Raw genomic sequence first — 22,135 nt, 5'->3', positions numbered from 1 at the left:
GAATAGTATCAAAGGAGCCGTTACAAAAAATCACAGCATTTACTCCTGTTGTTATGCATTCATCAAGAAAAGGTTTTATTTATTTTTAAGAGGGCGTCTTTGCATGAAAACTCTTCATGTTCTCGAGCAAAGAGGGGCAACTGTAAATGCCTAATTTTTTATTTTTTATTTTCTTCTACATTACAATTTTTAAGATTATTATGTGTATTTGTAGTTTTTTGAATTAGATTATATATAAATAGTTTGATAAGGGTTAAGGTATTTGGCTTATCAAATTCAAGCCAAAATTGCCCCAAATCAGTGGCCCAAATACGCTAGACCCGGTCCAACATGGGGCCTGGGATTGACATGACATAGCTTTTGTTTAAACTACATCGTTTCGTTAAATGAAACCAAGATCAAATCCTTGCCATTCATTCTTCATTATCCAGTGGTCCACTATTGATAAAAAACAAAAACTAGCAGCTACTCAATCTAAGTGTCAAACGATGGTCATGAACCAACAACGAAACAACCAAACTTATAACTTCTAGTCCCAAGTCAATTATGCGATCTGAATCTAGCAAATATTCATCCATTTAAGCATGAAAAGATCAAAACAAGATAGACTAACAAAATTGTTCATGCTTCTCGGGCTATGCCTATCCAAACAGAAAATACAACTAACACAAACAAGACAAACCGAGCATATATTAACAAGAAAATACTTAAAGTTTGAAAAAAATACATAATTCAAACTAATACCCGAATCTAGACAAATACTTAACGCTACCTATAAACAATAATGAAGCAAAACTGAAGCTAATTGAAATAAAAACTACTACCTAATTACATAGGATTAAACGAGATAGAAACTAAACATGATCCTAGTCTTGACTAGTCGAAGGAAAAACAATAAAAGAGGAAAAGGGATAAAGGTTTTACAACACGAGGGAGTTCGAGGCCAGGTCGAGTAGCGAGAAAACACTGAGAGTATGAGGTGGTGGTTATCCAACCTTGGACAAATGTTTCTTTTTAGGACAACACTGGAATTCAATAGCTTCAAGGTGATTTTGGGATCTTGTCTCCTTTGGATTTACCTATCAATAACAACATTCACATTCATTGTAAGGGGATGAAATACTAGAACTATAAATACTATCATTCTTTCTCTCATTTTCCTAAGCTTTATAAAAGTGTTATTCCTCTCTACCTTCACAAGGTAAGGGTAAGGTCTACGTACATACTAGTCTCTCTAAACTCCACAATGTGGATAATGCTGGGTATGTTGTTGTTGTTGTTATTGTTGTTGTTGTTATTGTTAAGAGTGTTATCAAGTGTTCTCGATTATTCTTGGATTCTGTGTGTCATGACCCAAGTTCACCCTCCGTGAACTGTCGTGATGGCACATAGTCTCTACGACTAGGTAAGCATAAATTTTTTGGAAAAAGAACAAAATGCGGAAAAACAAATAAAAACTGAAGATAAGCAAATGTAGAAGCGTTTAAGATGCCGCTCGGCATATACAATATAACTCTCAAACTGAACAACTTCCCAAAACTCGGAATCTCATGAAATCACGAGCTGTTGAATACTACAAGTGTCTAACTCCAGAATGTCTAAACAAAAGTAAATACAGAAGGGCTAATACTATAAGAGAGAATGAAAAGGGACTTTTCGGTCTGCGGACGCGGCAGATATACCTCGAAGTCTCTGGAGAATCACCTCACCTCAAGAGTAGTAGGGCTGAGTCGAAGTACCTGGATTTGCACATGAAAAACATGCGCAGAAAGGGCATGAGTACACCATAGCGGTACTCAGTAAGTGTCAAACCTAACCTTGATCGAGTAATGACGAGGAAGGTCAGGGCCCAACCGATTATAGCTGAAAAATGAGGTAAACAGTATAGAATACGACATATAATTAAATGCTACCAGTATGAAGTAACACAGGATAATAAGAATAACAATAACTATAACAGAGACAAAATAATCACAGAAGGAATATAGCTGAACACAGAGATAACAACCGGGGATCTCCCAGGATACCGTCATGTAGTCCCCAAATGTAAATATCCAGTAGATCTCCCAGGTGTCATCCCGTAGTCCAACTCATAGTGCACGAGGATCTACCGGAATCCCGATCCGTAGTCCCAAATATAAATACCCAGTACTGAGGAAATCTACCGGGTGCAGTCCCGTAGTTCCAATATAAATGTGCAGGGGGATCTACCGGAATACAAATCCTTAGTCCTAAAGTAAACATGCAGGGGGATCTTCCGGGATACCGTCTCGTAGTCCCAAAGTAGACAAACATCAGCAACACGAAGAATACTCAATTCAATTCAAATTTCATACCAAGGTAAAACAGGTATTTCTAATCTAGCATGCTGCACATAATCCAAATAAGACAGTTTGAGAAAGTAAAGCAATTAAGTCAATTAGACATGCTTCCCTAAGCTAACAGTAGGCTTAAATTGCAAGTAGTATAAACGGGAAAGGAAACACAATTATAGTTACTTAATGAAAACCGGATTTTCAACAATTAGCACAAGTACGCACTCATCACCTCACGTACAAGGCATTTCAAATATCAACAATACCAAATCCTAAGGGAAGTTCCCCCACACAAGGTTAGGCAAGCCACTTACCTCGAACCCGCTCAATTAACTCAATACCACGTTCCTGCCACGAGTATCTGACTCCGAATGACCCAAATCTATTCAAAGTAATTGCATAATGTAAATATAACTTCAAGTAACTAATTCAACTAATTAATTCGAAGTTAATACGCGAAATTAGAAAAATTGCCCAAAAATCCTCCCGGGCTCATGTCTCGGAATCGGGTAGAATTTACAAATTCAGAATTCTCACACTCTCACGAGTTCATATATGCAGAAATTACTCCAATCTGACCTCAAAATCTTGATCAAAACTCTAAAATTAGACCTAAGAACCTTTCCAATTTTCCACCCCAAATTCGAATTTAAAGGATGAATTTAAGCATAGATTCGTGGAAATTAATCAAAACCGAGTAAGAATTACTTACCCAAAACACTCAGGTGAAAATCTCTCTCAAAATCGCCACTCCCGAGCTCCCAAACCAATTTTTCAAGTTTTGAGACTAAACCCTCGTTCTGCCCCTTTTCTAAATAGTGGAACATCATCTGCGGCTCTTGGACCGCACCTGCGATCCCGCTTCTGTGGAACTCAAGTCGCATCTGCGACATTTCATTAAAACCCAACTTCCGCACCTGTGGCTCACCTACTACACCTGCGGTCTCGCAAGTGCGTTTGCCTTATCGCACCTGCGATTTCTGGAGCCTAGCCAAATCCCGCTTCTGCAGTCACACAGCCGCTTCTGTGGCGTCGCACCTGCGGTCCCACTCACGCAGGTGCGGTTATGATAGGTTCAGCCAACATCAAATTTCTCCTAAGTCCAATCCAACTTCCGTTAAGCACCCGAAACTCATCTGAGGCCCCCGGGACTTCAACCAAACATGCCAACCAATCCTAAAACATCATTCAAACTTGTTTCAACCTTTGGAATGCTCAAGACAACATCAAAACACCAATTTAACATCGGATTCAAGCCTAAAAACTCCAAAAACTCTCAAATTACTCTTTCGATCAAAAAGTTTATCAAACCTCTTCCGAATGACCTGAAATTTTTCACATACGTCATATTCTACACTACGGAGGTACTCCAACTTCCGAAATTCTATTCCAACCCCGATATCAAAATCTCACTATCGAACCGGAAACTTCAAAAATTTAACTTTCGGCATTTCAAGCCTAAATAAGCTACGGACCCCCAAAACATAATCCGAACACGCCCCTAAGCCCGAAATTACCCAACGGAGCTAACGAAACAGAGTCGTCTTCACACTGCTCCGACTATAGTCCAAATTCTAAAGCTTAAACTCTCATTTAGGAACTAAGTCTCCCAAAACTCTCCGAAACTCCAAATAAATCCTCCCGAAAACTCATAATAGCAGAAACAAACACAGGAAATGCAGTTAATAGGGGATCGGGGCGTAAATTCTTAAAACGACCGGCCGAGTCATTACATCCTCCTACACTTAAACATTCGTTCATCCTCGAACGAGCATAGAGACATACCTGAAGTAGTGAAAAGATGAGGGTAACGGCTGCGCATATCCTACTCGGTCTCCCAGGTCGCCTCCTCGACCAGCTGACCCCGCTACTAAACCTTCACTGATACAATATTCTTTGACCTCAGCTTTCAAACCTGTCTATCCAATATCGCCACTGGCTCCTCAACATAAGATAGGTCCTTGTCCAACTGGACTAAACTGAAATCCAACACGTGCGATGGATCACCGTGATACTTTCGGAGCATCAAAATATGAAATACCGGATGAACTCTTGCCAAGATGGGAGGTAAGACAATCTCTTAAGCAACCTCCCCAACACGCCGCATTATCTCGAAAGGACCAATAAACCTCAAAATCAACTTCCCTTTCTTCCCAAATCTCATAACGCCCTTCATAGGCGAAACCCAAAGCAGAACCCGCTCTCCAACCATATAGGAAACATCACGAACCTTCCGGTTTGCATAACTCTTCTGTTAGGACTGGGTTGTACTAAGTCTATCCTGAATCACCTTAACCTTCTCCAAAGTATCCTAAGCCAAGTCTGTGCCCAATAATCTAGCCTTACCCGGCTCAAACCAACCTACCGGGGATCTACACTGCCTATCATATAAAGCCTCGTACGGTGCCATCTGAATGCTGGACTGATAACTGTTGTTGTAGGCAAACTCTGCCAATGGAAAGAACTGATCCCAAGACCCTCCAAACTCAATCACACATGCACGGAGCATATCCTCAAGAATCTGAATAGTGCGCTCGGACTGTCCGTCCGTCTGAGGGTGAAATAATGTACTCAACTCCACCCGAATACCCAACTCATACTGTACGACCCTCCAGAACCGTGATGTGAACTGAGTACCATCTATCTGAAATGATGGAAACTGGAATACCATGCAAACGAACAATCCCCCGGATATAAATCTTTGCCAGTCGCTCCGAAGAATAGGTAGTTCATACAGAAATAAAGTGTGCGGACTTGGTCAGCCAATCCACAATTACCCAAATGGCATTAAACTTTCTCAAAGTCCATGGGAGTCCAACTACGAAGTCCATGGTGATTATCTCCCACTTCCACTCCGGAATCTCTATCTGCTAAACCAACCCACCCGGTCTCTGGTGCTCATACTTCATGATCACGCCCAACAATGCTTTATAAAAAGGACAAAGCGGTCGTTGCAAATATAATCCGATTTACAAGTCCGGAGTCGAATCCCACAGAGAACTAAGACTTAGCTACAGTTGTTCACTATCACCAATAATACAAGTTTGAACAATTTCTAACTTATAGATATTAAGATTCTTGTATTTAACTAACTAACTAACTAACAAATTAAAATAATAAATTAACACTAAAGATACTACAGGTTGGAGAAAAGATTAAGGAGGTCTAGTGTTATGATTTCCCTAATTGTCGGAATCCTTCCCGCTATATCTTCTATAGTTTCGCCTAAGTATTCTCTACCGATCATGAGCGCTCTGCGTGTTGTAATTCTCTCCCGAGTAACTACGACAATTTACTAGACATACTCTCCCGAGTTACGCTAGCTGGCTTTAATTAGAGCTCACTTAGATCGCACCCAAGATTTCGTTATCCCTAATCCCACCTTTAAACCCTTGGTTATTGATTCCTCACATACGTCGGGAGTGATGTTGTTCAACAACTACCTAAATATGCACTCTCTCTCGAGTAATACATAATAAATAGGCACATCTAATTGATGTCCCTTCAATCAACCACAAGAATAATATAGTTGAACAAATAGAGAAAATACTACGGCTCAATTATATAAAAACATAAGAAGAATTTATCCTACAAAAGGTTCCATCAAAACCCTAGATAACAAATTAGCTATTCATAATAGTATGTAAAACTATAATACTAAAAGTCATAACCAACAATGAAAAAATAGGAAGAGGAAGGAAAAACTCGTAGAAGAATTCCCCGCCTTGCTCCTGTTGTGTCTCTGCCTCCCTTTGCCTTCAACTAAGCTGTAAAAACCTTGATACTCTCTTTTTGGGTAAGCTGGACCTCTTATAGGTTAAGTGGAATTACCCTTAAACTTTCAAGTTTACCCCTGAACTTCTGCGCTTTAGATTTGACTAGCGTGGCCGCGCATATTTCATAACATTCTGCCTAAATTTTCTGGGCTAGCGCGGTCGCGCTAAGGGCGCGCTAAGGCTGTGCTAAGCTGGTTCAACATTTTAACTCTTCTTTTATCTCTTCTTTCATATGTACTCAGCTCCGAGGGGCTTCCCTTACTTTAATTTAGCTACAAACACTGTCCTAAGTCCTCATAAGCGCAACTCGCTCCTGCAAAACATGAAATTCATAATTAGAGCCAATTTATCGTCATTTAACTATCAAATAACAGTGAAGCATAGTCAAGTTAGGGCATAAACAGTCGTCAAACTACATGAATCTAGCCTATTATCAATACCCCACACTTAATCATTGCTAGTCCTCGAGCAATCCACCATACTCTATAAAGGTTCATTCACTAAACTTTTCCCTTAACGTATCCACCAAGAACAAATCACCAAAGTTACGTCTAGTAGTGTACAATCTTTGCCTCAAGAGTCGACTCTCACATGCCGTGCAATATTATACTTACTCAAATTACTCTATACAAAGGTCAAGACTTACCTTTCCTTCGTGAATCACATGCCCTCACATCACACAAGAGAGTAGTTCCACAAATAATAATATTAAGAACAATTAGGAACTTAGATAGACAAAGCTCACTCTCAAAAAGAACATTCATATGTCACACAGATGCACCATAGGCTTGCCCGTAATGTACTACTCTACTAATCGAGCTCATTCAGTCTAAGATCAAGTAGGTCTTTATTTGGTTGTAATGTAGGCTAAGGGACGGGTAGGATATATTTGGTGCTGACATCCAATTTTGTCCCTCCTTCCTTCCAAATTATTTCTTTAAGCTTCTAATATGAACTAATAATATAAGGTAGTTATTCTACTATATTATTTACACAAACTATGCCTATTTGTTATTATTATTAAAACTATTATAGCTATTATTATTATTATTATTATTATTATTATTAATAATAATAATAATTCTATAGCTATCGTCTTTATCATTCATACCTTAATCGTATTTATTGTTACATTTCACGAAAAAACATTTTTATTTCATTTATATCACTAGTGAAAATATTTTTTGCAATAACTTTTAAATATTATGAAATTATATTTAATAAATATTGTAGTATCTTGCGATTAATATTTTATTTAAACATTAGTAATTGTGAATAGGTATAATAAATAAGTTAGTTATTTTTTTTAATATTATTGTTGACTATTAGAAGCCCAAAGAATTTGGAAGGAAGAAAGGAAATTTTGCCTAGTTAATAGTCCAATATTTTCTACTAATTCTACGGACCCAAATTACTCCAAATGACCCACCAATTTTATCCAATATGCTGAATGATCAAATGACCAACTCTTTGGTTCTAGATTATTTTTTTTAGCGCAAATTACTTTTGTACCCCTAATTAGATATAGCCAAAAGAATAGCCCCTCTCTCTTTTCACGTGTAAAGCTATCTCTTTCGTTACAAAAACTTTTTGACTTTCCAAATCACATTGCCGTCTTTTCAATTAACATAATATATTGCCTACTTTGAATTTCTATGGCAGATATTATGTCACACCATTTGGTGAAGCTTCGGTAGAATGGTAGCACTACCGTTTCAATTTTTTTTTGAAATTCAAAATCACTAAAGTATCTCTCTTTTGGATTTCAAATTTTCATTTAATTACAATGAATTCTCGCCTCACATCCAGTGCCAAGAAGTCTAAATTGGGATCTTTTCTCTCTCTTTGCTCACATGGAGTTTCTCCATTTTTTCTTTTTCTTGCTGCACAACATCCCAACCATTTTGGGTATAATTTGAAACAAATCTGCTCAAAGTCTCAAGCAAATCTGAAACAAATCTGCTCAAATCTCGCTCATTAAATGATGAACGACTATTTTACTGTTCGAAACCCCACACTCTTAATTTCAAACGTTAGAGGTAAAAATCCCGCCCATGAACTCTACTTCTTCACTTATAAATACTTGCATTTGAAATATATTGAAAAGAGAGAGCTTTTGGAGCGGTTGCACCTCTCTTTAAACCCACAGGTTTCAGCCCCCTCCTTTAACCTTATTTTTAGAGCCGCGCCTTTACCACCCAAAAACCTTATGGTTCAGCCGCCCATTTTTACTCCAAACGATTCACGATCGTCTAAGGTAGCGAGTTCGAGGTTGGAGTTCAATAGTGCATCCAAGACCCCGCCTTGGTTCGCTGCCCTGCAAAAGGTCCGTAACTTTGAAATTCCTCTCCTTATTTTATCTTTTTTCTTATATCCAAAATAAATATTTGAAATGTGAGTTACAGTTTGTTTTCTATGCATAAAGTGTGTCTTAAGGCTCATTTGTGTATAGAATCATTTGGGATTGCGCACTCTAGCTTATGTTAGTCAAACAGGAAAATACGATGTCGAATAAGCACTGACGAATTAATTATCTACATGTTCAGTTTAAATGATGTTGTACTCAGTAGGAAATTTTAAAAAGGTTTCCTCTTAATAGAACTAATGTCAAAGACCATGATACTAGACCTTTTGTTGAGACATTTTGTGTAGATTTAGGACACATCTTTTGAAGTAGATCCAGTTATATGTATTGTGTTATATGAAGATTTAATTTACCTAGTGTCTTTTATACTATAGACAGCATGACTATTGGGGTTTGTTTATTCATTTTGGCTTATACTCATTTTAAATTAAAAAAAGAAGAAGAAGAAGTTCCTGCATTTTTCATGAACTATAAGTCTATTTCATGTTGAAGTATTAATGTCTTCTCTTAGTTGCTTCCAGCAGTAGAAAGATGGACTTTAGATTTGCTTGAAACTTAGAGATATTATTTATAGGTTTAGAGAAATTATTTGCTCACATTTAGAACCCCTGCTTATAAGAGTTTAAATTTAGACTCACTACTTGATGAAAATAAATCTTGAACTTATCACGACTTTATTAGAACTTTTTTGATACATGTGTTCTTTTTGTCAAGACACTAGTAGTGAAATTCAGAATTTATGTATCAGTTTTCTTTTGAGTATATTTATGTAGTTTTGTTGCTTTGTTTTCATCCAGTTAGTTAGTGTAAAATATACAAAGTCCTTCTGTTAGTGTATTTTTGTTGAAAGTAATGGATTCCTTATCCCGTTGTGAGCTTATGATTTAATGCAAGTTAGTAGTTTAATTCGTGCCATTGTTCTTCCTTTCTCGTTTCGTCATAGTACTTGTCTAAGATTTTCTCTTTTCTAATTCTTGTTTTCTCTTTCTTTGTTTTCCATATGCACTTGGAGCAATATGAGTCTTAATGCAAAACTCCCACCATATCCCGTGCATAGAGCCATCACAGTACATGTCGTTCGTAAAATACATCGGATCGCAAGAAAACAGGCGAAACGCTTGGAGACGCCTATGACGTCTTTTATTTGTCTTTTCTCTTATCATTTGTTTAATTTCTTTATGATTGTCGATTTATTTGGGGTTTGTCTTATATTAGATTTGGTAGCTAAATCTTATTTTGTTTAGTGGCATTTACTCTAGGTAATAATAAACTGCCGATTTTAATTACATGAGTTTTAAGGGCTTTTAAAATCAACAATTTGAGATAATGGCTTTATTTATTTATTTCTAAAATATTTTCCCACATCAATTTTGGAAATACTTAGCTTTCTTTGTCAGCATTTGTCCATAAAAAGTTTGCTTCTTACAATGTTCAAGTCTAATTAAGGTTTTCTAAAAAATGGCCTTTGTAGCGTTTTTTTGGCATATCAAACTCAAGTTTTACGCATTTAGTAATATTTTAATATATAAAATAGTTACATGTTATTTTCCAACTATGTATAAAAATATTAAATTTTCTACTTATAATAATTAACCTAAGTTTAGCCGGTTAACCATTTTTAATGGATCTTAAAAGGTGCCTTACCCCTTCCTTTTGAGATAACCAGAACCCTTACTTAGAACTTCTAAAACTAAGCAGATCATATAAAACAGAATTAACTTTAAACACTACTTAGTTAAAATTGGTGTCCTAATTCACCGTTAAAATAATTAGGTGGCGACTCTCTTAATTAATTAAACTTTCAGAATTACCAATATGTTATACTCTAGTTTGACCCGTGTTAAAATGGGGTGTAACATTTGGATATATTGACTAACCTCTCTAAGCACTTTTAATACAAGACCCTTCGTATTCCAACACTTTACTCATGTCAGGCCAGACATTCCACCACACTTCTATTTATAATACCCCAAACTCCATTAGGTGCAATTGTATCAAATTACCACTTATCAAGTACTACATTTACTCATTCTCTTTTTCTTTTTCTTTTTTTTTCTTTTTAAGTGGTGATTATTCTTTTACTTTTTCAAATACTGCACTTTTTTCTCTATTTCATCGGTTCCAATCAAAAACAAACCACCACCTCACACTTTAACTTTTGCATATTTCATAACCATTCAAGTGCTCATGGGAGGTAAATGGGTTCAAACAGATGGGCCGTTTAAACAATTGGGTAAGGTTTGTAATGTGGTTGCCAAAGAAACAGGCTTATTGTCACGACCCAATCCTCGAACCCGGTCGTGATGGCACCTCTCGTGAAGACAAGGCCAGCCAGACCAAAACGGAACACCTCTTTTAAACAATTAATCATCATAAACAGTAATAACATATAATATAATATTCATAAATTGCGAAACTTTAACGATAACAACAGTGAAAACTATCCCGACACAGCCCAAACCGGGGTATCACAAGTCATGATCTACTACAGAATCTGCTATAGGTCTACAAAGTACGGAATCCGACACAACAGTCTGAAGAAAATATAAATGATAGAGGATAAGAGAGACAAGGGGTTGTGGACGTCAACAACTACCTCGTAACTCCAAATCACTGCCTAGCCTAGAAGGAATCAACGCTCAGGTGCGAACTCTGCTATGCCTGAATCTGCACACACGGTGCAGGAAGTAATGTGAGTACTCCGACTCAGTGAGTAATAATAATAAATAAAGACAAGGCATTCCATACTGAAGTAGTAAAATCACTTTAAACAGTAAAGAAGTGAGAAATCAAGTGAAAATCCCTTTTTCCAACAGGTAAAGCAAGTAGTTTACAAGTGAGTAACAAAAATGATAGAAATATAAACAGCCCCTCGGGCAAAACATGTACAGCAAACCGCCCCTTGGGCATAATATCAACAGAACCAGCTCCTCGGGCTCAATATCAGAATAGTGCCAGCCCTTTGGGCTCAATATCAGAACAGTAACATCCCCTCGGGCTCACTCTTAGAATAGTATCAGCCCCTCGGGCTACCTCACAATCACTCATATCAGCCCATCGGGCATAGTATCAATCACTCAGAACAATGGGTACCCGCGCTCACTGTGGGTGTGCAGACTCCGGAGGGCCCCCTTACGGCCTAAGCATCATCACTCGGCACTCGGCCTCACATCACTCGGCACTCGGTCTCACATCACTCGGCACTCGGCCTCACATCACTCAAGCCACCTCGTGGCATATAAAGTATCTCAGGCCCTCGGCCTCATATCACTCAGCATATCCTCACATATAGCCCTCGACCTCACTCAGTCCAAAAATCATCACAAGCCCCTTGGGCATTAGTAAAATAGTAGTTCTCAGCCCAAAACATGATGTAGAAATATCAATTAAGTTTCAAATCTGAGTAAAAGTGGCTGAGTTTGTAAAACAGTAGATATCAACAGGACTGAGTTCAAATAATAAGTCAAGCAGTAAGGAAACAGTGATAAAAATCCCTGAAGGGTTCAAATAGTTGGCACGAAGCCCAAATATGGCGATCAGCCCAAATCATGATCATAACAAATGAATTTCAGTCAAATACGTGGTAAAATCATCAATCGGGACGAACCAAGTCACAATCCCCAGTAGTAAAAAACCCCACGCTCATCATCCAGCGCGTGTCTCACCTCAATATAGCACTACGATATGCAAATCTGGGGTTTCAAACCCTCAGGACATCATTTACAATCATTACTCACCTCGAACCAGCTAATTCTCTAGCTCGCGACGCCTTTGCCCCTCGAATTAGCCTCCACGCACGTCGAATGTATCCAAATTCAGAACGAATACATCACAATATGCCAAGGGAACAAAGCCCAAGCAAAAACATTCAAAAAATATCAAAAATCCCGAAATTAGCAAAATCTGAGCCCCGGGCCCACATCTTGGAATCGGGTAAAATTTACATTTTCAGAATCCTCATACCCTCACGAGTCTAACCATACCAAAATTATCCAATTCTGATACCATTTGGTCCTTCAAATCATCATTTTACATTTTTGCAAGGTTTCACAATTTTTCTTCCCAAATTCCATCCCAAATCACGAATTAAATGATGAATTCAGTGATAGATTCATGTATTCTAGCCAAATCTGAGTTAAAATCACTTACCCCGATGAATTTCTTGAAAAACCTTCGAAAAATCGCCAAAATCCGAGCTCTCTAGGTCAAAATATTAAATAAAACCCAAAACCTCGTATTTATAGAGTACCCCTTAGATTTCAGCCTCCGCGGGCCGCACCAAATCGACCGCGGTCCGCACAAGCCAGTGCAGTCCACGCAAAAACAACCGCGGCCGCACAGGCCTTCCTCTGCAGTGACAGGCTTTAGTATTTTGGCCATACCCTTTTCTACAGATGTCCAAATTGCAATATCTTTACTTTTCTGGTAACTAAACACGAAAGTGCTACAACTTTCAATTTTGAATAACTTCAAAATTCCTTGTAGATCAAAAGATATGAGCTTCCGAAATTGGACCAGCGGGAAGGTTCTTCACCGCGGTCGCGCCCCCTTTTGTACGGTCCGCGCGACACCTACCGCGGCCGCTGCCGCTTTTGTGTGGTTCGCACAACATTCACCGCGGGCGCACTCATTTTTGTGCGGACCGCGTGGGTGAGTTCCGGGACCTGCAACACTTCTGAACCTGCTACGGCAATGATTTTCGCACTAAAATATCCCGAAACCTCCGGAACTTCAAACCAATCGTACCAACACATCCCACGACATCGTTCAAACTTGCTCAAAACTTCGGAACCCTCACAACAACATCAAATCACCAATTTAACATAGGATTCAAGCCTAAGAACTCCAAGAACTCTTAAATTATGCTTTCGATCAAAAAGTCTATCAAATCTCGTCCGAATGACCTGAAATTTTTTGTACACACATCCTAAATGACACAGCGAAGCTACTGCAACTCCTGGAATTCCATTCCGACCCCTATATAAAAGTCTCGCCTATCAACCGGAATTTGTTAAAATATCAATTTCGCCAATTCAAGCCTAAATCTTCTCTACAACTCCAAAACCCATTCCGATCGCGATCCTAAGTCATAAATCACCTCCCGAAGCTAACCAAACCATCAGAACTCACATCCAAGCCCTCTAACACATAAGTCAACATCCGGTTGACTTTTCCAACTTAAGCCTTCTTAAAAGAGACTAAGTGTCTCATTTCTTACCAGAATCCTCCCCGAACTCAAACTAATCAACCCGATCACATAAAACACGGATAACGAAGCGTAAAGAAGCAGAAATGGGGAAAACAGAGCGGTAATTCATGAGACAACTGGTCGGGTCATCACATCCTCCCCAACTTAAACAAACGTTCGTCCTCGAACGAGTCAAGAAACATACCTGAAGCCTCGAATAGGTAAGGATATATGTTCCGCATCTCCCGCTCGGTCTCCCAGGTAGCCTCCTCCACAGGCCAACCTCTCCACTGCACTTTCACTGAAGCTATACCCTTTGACCTCAACCTCCGAACCTGACGACCCAAAATAGCTACTGGCTCCACATCAAAGGTCAAATCATCATCCAACTGAACCGTTCTGAAGTCCAAAACATGAGATGGATCCCCAATATACTTTCGGAGCATAGAAACATGAAATACCGGATGCACCCTCGACAAGCTGGGTGGTAAAGCAAGCTCATAAGCCACCTCCCCAATCCTCCGAAGCACCTCAAAAGGCCTAATGAATCGAGGACTCAATTTTCCTTTCTTCCTAAATCTCATAGCACCCTTCATGGGCGAAACCTTCAACAAGACCTTCTCATCCACCATATAGGGCACATCCTGAACCTTTCGGTTTGCGTAACTCTTCTGACGTGACTACGCTGTACGAAGCCTCTCCTGAATCACCTTCACCTTCTCTAAGGCATCCTGAACCAAATCTGTCCCCAATAGTCTAGCCTCGACGGGCTCAAACTAACCAACTGGAGATCTACACTGCCTCCCGTACAAAGCCTCATACAGAGCCATTTGAATACTCGACTGGTAGCTGTTGTTGTAGGCAAACTCTGCAAGAGGCAAAAACTCATCCCATGAACCTCCAAAATCAATGACGCAAGCACGCAACATGTCCTCCAATATCTGAATAGTACGCTCGGACTGTCCGCCCGTTTGAGGATGAAACGCTGTGCTCAATTCTACCTGAGTACCCAACTCTCTCTACACGGCTCTCCAAAACTGCGAAATAAACTGAGTACTTCTATCTGAGATGATGGAAACCGGATATAAATCCCTGCCAACTGCTCTGACGAATAGGTGGTACACACAGGAATGAAGTGCGTGGACTTGGTCAGCCTATCCACAACCACCCAAATAGCATCGAACTTCTTCAAAGTCCGAGGAAGACCACTCACAAAATCCATAGTGACTCTCTCCCACTTCCTCTCGGGAATAACCATCTGCTGGAGCAAGCCACCCGGTCTCTGATGCTCATATTTCACCTGCTGACAGTTGAGACACCAAGCTACAAGTCCTATAATATCTTTCTTCATTCTCCTCCACCAATAGTGTTGTCTCAAATCCTGATACATCTTCGTGACACCCAGATGAATAGAATACCGCGAGCTGTGGGCGTCCTTTAGAATAAACTCCCTGAGCCCATACACATTGGGCACATAGATCCGGTCCTGCATCCTCAATACACCATCACTGCCTATAGTCACATCTCTAGCATCATCATGCTGAAATCTATCCTTAAGGACAAGCAAATGCGGATCATCATACTGGTGCTCTCTGATATGGTCATATAAGGAAGATCGAGAAACCACACAAGCCAACACTAGGCTAGGATCCGAAATATCTAATCTCACAAACCGATTAGCCAAAGCCTGAACATCAACTGCAAGAGGTCTCTCCCCAACTGGAATATACGCCAAACTTCCCATACTCACTGCCTTTCGGCTCAAAGCATCGGCCACTATATTGGCCTTTCCCGAATGATACAGAATAGTAATATCATAATCCTTTAGCAACGCTAGCCACCTCCGCAGCCTCAAATTAAGATACTTTTGCTTGAAAAAATGCTGAAGACTGCGATGATCAGTGAATACCTCACAAGATACGCCGTACAAGTAGTGCCTCCAAATCTTCAATGCATGAACTATGGCAGCCAACTCCAAATCGTGAACAGGGTAGTTCTTCTCATGGGGCTTCAACTGACAAGAAGCATAAGCAATAACTCTACCCTCCTGTATCAATACACAACAAATCCTAACTCTCGAAGCATCACAATACACGGTATATGAACCTGAAGCTGATGGCAAAACCAATACTAGGGCCGTGGTCAAGGCTGTCTTGAGTTTCAGAAGCTCTCCTCACACTCGTCCGACCATACAAATGGAACACCCTTCTGAGTCAACTTGATCAAGGGCAATGCGATAGATGAGAATCCCTAAACAAACCGGCGATAATAGCCTGCCAACCCAAGAAAGCTACGAATCTCTGTGGCTGAAGATGGTCTGGGCCAACTCTGAACCGCCTTTATCTTCTTCGGATCATCCTGAATACCCTCGCTGGACATCACGTGCCCCAAGAAAGTCATTGTACTGAGCCAAAACTCACACTTGGAAAATTTTGCATAAAGTTTCTCCTCCCTCAGTCTCTGCAACACAACTCTCAAATGCTCCGTGTGCTCCTCCTGACTACGCGAGTATACCAGAATATCATCAATGAATACAATAACGAACGAATCCAGATAAGGCCGAAATACACTGTTCATCAAATGCATGAATGCTGCTGGGGCATTGGTTAGCCCGAAGGACATAACAAGAAACTCATAATGACCATATCTGGTCCTGAAAGCAGTCTTAAGAATATCTGAATCCCTGATCTTCAACTGGTGATAACCCGAATGGAGATCAATCTTGGAGAACACCGTCGCTCCCTGAAGCTGATCAAATAAATCATCAATGCGAGGCAAAGGATACTTGTTCTTAATTGTTACTTTGTTCAATTGCCTATAATCAATACACATTCTCATCATGCCATCCTTCTTCTTCACAAACAAAACCGGTGCACCCCAAGGGGACACACTAGGCCGAATGAACCCCTTATCTAGGAGTTCCTGAAGCTGTTCTTTCAATTCCTTCAACTCTGTTGGTGCCATAAGATATGGCAGAATAGAAATGGGTTGAGTGCCCGGCACCAAGTCAATATCAAAATCAATATCCTTATCCGGTGGCATGCCCTGCAGGTCTGCAGGAAACACATCGGGAAAATCCCTCACAACTGGGACAGAATTGATACTGGGAGTCTCAACTCCAACATCCCTCACAAATGCTAGATATGAAAGACAACTCTTCCCAACCATACGTTGGGCCTTCAAGAAGGATATCACTCTACTAGGAATATAATCAGTCACACCACGCCACTCGATCCGCGGTACACCCGGCATAGCCAAAATGACTGTCTTAGCATGACAACCTAGAATAGCACGATATGGAGATAGCCAATCCATGCCCAAAATGACATCAAGATCCACCATGCTCAATAGCAATAGATCTACTCGGATCTCCAGACCCCCAATAGTCACCACACATGATCGGTACACACGGTCTACAACAACAGTATCGGCCACCGGGGTAGATACATGAACAAGTAAAGCAAGAAACTCACGAGGCATACCCAAATAACGAGCAAAGTACGATGACACATAAGAAAAGGTGGAACCGGGATCAAATAATACAGAGGCATCTCTGTGGCAGACTAAAACAATAACTGTAATGACAGCATCTGAAGCAATGGCGTCGGGGCTGCCTAGGAGTGCATAGAAACGGGCCTAACCGCCCCTTGATCGACCTCCCCCTCTAGGGCGACCCATGGCTGCCTGACCTCCACCCCTAGCTGGCTGAGCGGGTGGTGAAGTAACAGGAGCAGAAGTCGAGGGCTGACCCCTCTACTGGGACGAACTAGCAACATGATGAGGACACTGCCTCCACACATGCCCGAACTCTCCACACTCAAAATAACTCCCAGGTGCTGGAGAAGGGGACTGAAGGGAACCCCTCGCACTGGAGTGACCAACTGATGCACTAGGCATAGAAGAACCCTGAGTCGACGGGGTACGAGATAAACTCTGAGCTGGGAGGGCATTGAGTGATGACTTACCCAGCTGAGATCCATGATGACCATGACCCGAAGATGCCCCGCGATGATCTAGACGGGCTGACTGAGCAGGCCTGAAAGAACGACCTCTACCATGCTAGAACTGGCCCTTCAAAGGAGCACCACTATATTTGCCAGATCCTCGCGGCCTCTTGGCCTCCCTTTCCTCTCGATCCTGACGGTGAACCGTCTCAATCTCGCGAGCGATATCGACCACCTCCTCGAACGTAGCACCCAACACCCTCTCTCGGGTCATAAGAATACGGAGATGATAGTTAAGGCCATCAACAAATCTCCTGATCCTCTCACGATCTGTCGGAACCATCCAAATGGCATGACGAGCCAACTCAGAAAACCTCGACTCATACTGTGACATAGTCATATCCCCCTGTCGCAACCACTCAAACTGTCTACGCAGCTCCTCTCTGCGGGACTACGGCACATACTTCTCCAAGAAGAGAGTAGAGAACTGCTGCCAAGTAAGGGGCGCTGCTCCAACCGGCCTACGCCTCTCATACGCATCCCACCATATGAAGGCAGCCCCAGTAAACTGAAAGGTGGTAAAGGCCACACTACTAGTCTCAAGAATCCCTGCTGTACGGAACATCCGCTGACACTTATCCAGAAAGCCCTGGGCATCCTCGCCCTCGGCACCACTGAATGACAGAGGTTGGAGTCTACCAAACCTCTCAAGACGACGCTGCTCATCATCCGGCATAACTGGCACAACAAACTCCTAAGCTGGTGCAACCGGTTGAGCTGGAGGTACCCTTGGTGTCTGCAGTCCCTGCACTACCTGCTTAGGTGTGCGAGCAGTGGGGGTTTGATTGCCCCCACGACCTGTGAAGTAGCAGTTGTTGTAGTGGCTGAAACTGCCTGAGCTAGGCCAGTGCAAACTGATAAGATCTGTACCAAGGCCTCCTAAAGACCCGGAATCACGATGGGCAGAGCTGGTGCCTGAACTGGTGCTGCTGGAGTATCCATAGTTGGAGCCTGATCCGGAGCTGGGGCAGTTGGTGGATCAACAGGTGCTGCCCTCGCTACTCTGCCTCTGCCATGTCCACGACCGCATCTACGGCCTCTGATGGCCTCAGTGGGTGGCACTGGTGGTCGTCCACCTCGTCCGGTAGCGCGAATCCTCGCCATCTACGAGAGATCGAATAACAAAAGTTTAGCACTCGGATCAACAAGTTCGCATGACAGGAGTTTCAAGAATATGAAGTTTTTCCTAAAGGTTCTGCAGCTTCTCGAGCATAAATATAGACGTCTCCGTACCGATCCGCGAGACTCTACTAAACCTGCTCATGACTTGTAAGACCTAAGTAACCTAGGCTCTGATACCAACTTGCCACGACCCAATCCTCGAACCCGGTCATGATGGCGCCTCTCGTGAAGACAAGGCTAGCCAGAACAAAACGTAACACCTCTTTTAAATAATTAATCATCATAAACAATAATAACATATAATATAATATTCATAAATTGCGAAACTTTAATGATAACAACAGTGGAAACCATCCCGACACAGCCAAAACTGGGGTGTCACAAGTCATGAGCTACTACAGAATCTGCTATAGGTCTACAAAGTACGGAATCTGATACAACAGTTTGAAGAAAACATAAATGATAGAGGATAAGAGAGACAAGGGGCTGCGGCCGTCAACAACTACCTTGCAACTCCAAATCACTCCTAGCCTGGAAGGAATCAGTGCTCAGGTGCGGACTCTGCTATGCCTGAATCTACACACACGGTGCAGGGAGTAATGTGAGTACTCCGACTCAGTGAGTAATAATAATAAATAAAGACTGAAGGCAAGAAATCACATAAAAACACAAGGCATTCCATACTGAAGCAGTAAAATCACTTTAAATAGTAAAATAGTGAGAAATAAAGTGAAAATCCCTTTTTCCAACAAGTAAAACAAGTAGTTTACAAGTGAGTAACAAAAATGATAGAAATGTAAATAGCCCCTCAGGCAAAACATGTACAACAAACCGCGCCTCAGGCATAATATCAACAGAACCAGCCCCTCAGGCTCAATATCAGAATAGTGCCAGCCCCTCGGGCTCAATATCAGAACAGTAACAGCCCCTCGGGCTCACTCTCAGAATAGTATCAGCCCATCGAGCTACCTCACAATCACTCATATCATCCCCTCGGGCATAGTATCAATCACTCAGAACAATGGGTACTCGCGCTCACTGTGGGTGTGCAGACTCCGGAGGGGCCACTTACGGCCCAAGCGCTATATCAAGCCACCTCGTGGCATCATCACTCGGCACTCGGCCTCACATCACTCAAGCCACCTCGTGGCATATAAAGTATCTCAAGCCCTCGGCCTCATATCACTCAGCATATCCTCACATATGGCCCTCGGCCTCACGCAGTCCAAAAATCATCACAAGCCCCTTGGGCATTAGTAAAAACAGTAGTTCTCAGCCCAAAACATGATGTAGAAATATCATTTAAGTTTCAAATCTGAGTAAAAGTGGCTGAGTTTGTAAAACAGTAGATACCAACAGGACTGAGTTCAAATAATAAGTCAAGCTGTGAGGAAACAGTGATAAAAATCCCCGAAGGGTTCAAATAGTTGGCATGAAGCCCAAATATGGCAATTAGCCCAAATCATGATGATAACAAATGAATTTCAGTCAAATACGCGGTAAAATCATCAATCGGATGGACCAAGTCACAATCCCCAGTAGTAAAAGACCCCACGCTCATCATCCAGCGCGTGTCTCACCTCAATATAGCACTATGATGTGAAATCCGGTGTTTCAAACCCTCAGGACATCATTTACAATCAATACTCACCTCGAACTGGCTAATTCTCTAGCTCGCGACGCCTTTGCCCCTCGAATTAGCCTCCACGCGCGTCGAATCTATCAAAAATCATAACAAATACGTCACAATATGTCAAGGGAACAAAGCCCAAGCGAAAACATTCGAAAAATATCAAAAATCCCAAAATTAACAAAACTCAAACCCCGGGCCCACGTCTCGGAATCGAGTAAAATTTATATTTTCCGAATACTCATACCCTCATGAGTTTAACCATACCAAAATTATCCAATTCTGATACCATTTGGTCCTTCAAATCATCATTTTACATTTTTGCAAGGTTTCACAATTTTTCTTCCCAAATTCCATCCCAAATCACGAATTAAATGATGAATTCAGTGATAGATTCATGTATTCTAGCCAAATCTGAGTTAAAATCACTTACCCCGATGAATTTCTTGAAAAACCTTCGAAAAATCGCCAAAATCCGAGCTCTCTAGGTCAAAATATTAAATAAAACCCAAAACCTCGTATTTATAGAGTACCCCTCAGATTTCAGCCTCCGCGGGCCGCACCAAATCGACTGCGGTCCGCACAAGCCAGTGCGGTCCGCGCAAAAATAACCGCGGCAGCACAGGCCTTCCTCTTCAGTAATAGGCTTTAGTATTTTGGTCATAACTTTTTCTACAAATGTCCAAATTGCAATATCTTTACTTTTCTGGAAACTAGACACGAAGAGCTACAACTTTCGTTTTTGAATCACCTCAAAATTTCTTGTAGATCAAAAGATATGAGCTTCCAACGTTGGACCAGCGGGAAGGTTCTTCACCGCGGCCGCGCCCCCTTTTGTGCGGTCCGCGCGACACCTACCGCGGCCGCGCCCACATTTGTGCGGTTCGCACAACACTCACCGCGGGCACACTCATTTTTGTGCGGACCGCATGGGTGAGTTCCGGGGCCTGCAACCCTTCTAAACCTGCTACGACTATGATTTTTGCACTAAAACATCCCGGAACCCCCAGAACTTCAAACCAATCGTACCAACACATCCCACGACATCGTTCAAACTTTCTCAAAACTTCGGAACGCTCACAACAACATCAAATCACCAATTTAACATAGGATTCAAGCCTAAGAACTCCAAGAACTCTTAAATTATGCTTTCGATCAAAAAGTCTATCAAATATCGTCCGAATGACCTGAAATTTTGCACACACATCCCAAATGACACAACGAAGCTACTGCAACTCTCGGAATTCCATTCCAATCCCTATATCAAAATCTCGTCTATCAACCGGAATTTGCCAAAATATCAATTTCGCCAATTCAAGCCTAAATCTACTCTACAACTCCAAAACCCATTCCGATCGCGCTCCTAAGTCATATATCACCTCTCGAAGCTAACCGAACCATCGGAACTCACATCCGAGCCCTCTAACACATAAGACAACATCCGATTGACTTTTCCAACTTAAGCCTTCTTAAAAGAGACTAAGTGTCTCATTTCTTACCAGAATCCACCCCGAACTCAAACTAATCAACCGATCCCATAAAACATGGATAACAAAGCGTAAAGAAGCTGAAAAGGGGAAAACGGAGCGGTAATTCATGAGAGGACTATCCGGGTCGTCACACTTATAGGCTCAACGGGGTTAACTACGATGTATCGCATTTAGGTGGGTCTACTTTATATATCTGGCTTAACAAAGAAATGCCTATATCACTTCTAAGACTGAATAAAGCTACT

The sequence above is a fragment of the Nicotiana tabacum genome, chromosome 1 (genome assembly GCF_000715075.1).
Source record: "Nicotiana tabacum cultivar K326 chromosome 1, ASM71507v2, whole genome shotgun sequence".
NCBI lineage: Eukaryota > Viridiplantae > Streptophyta > Magnoliopsida > Solanales > Solanaceae > Nicotiana > Nicotiana tabacum.
Note: the sequence above shows the minus strand (reverse complement) of the source record.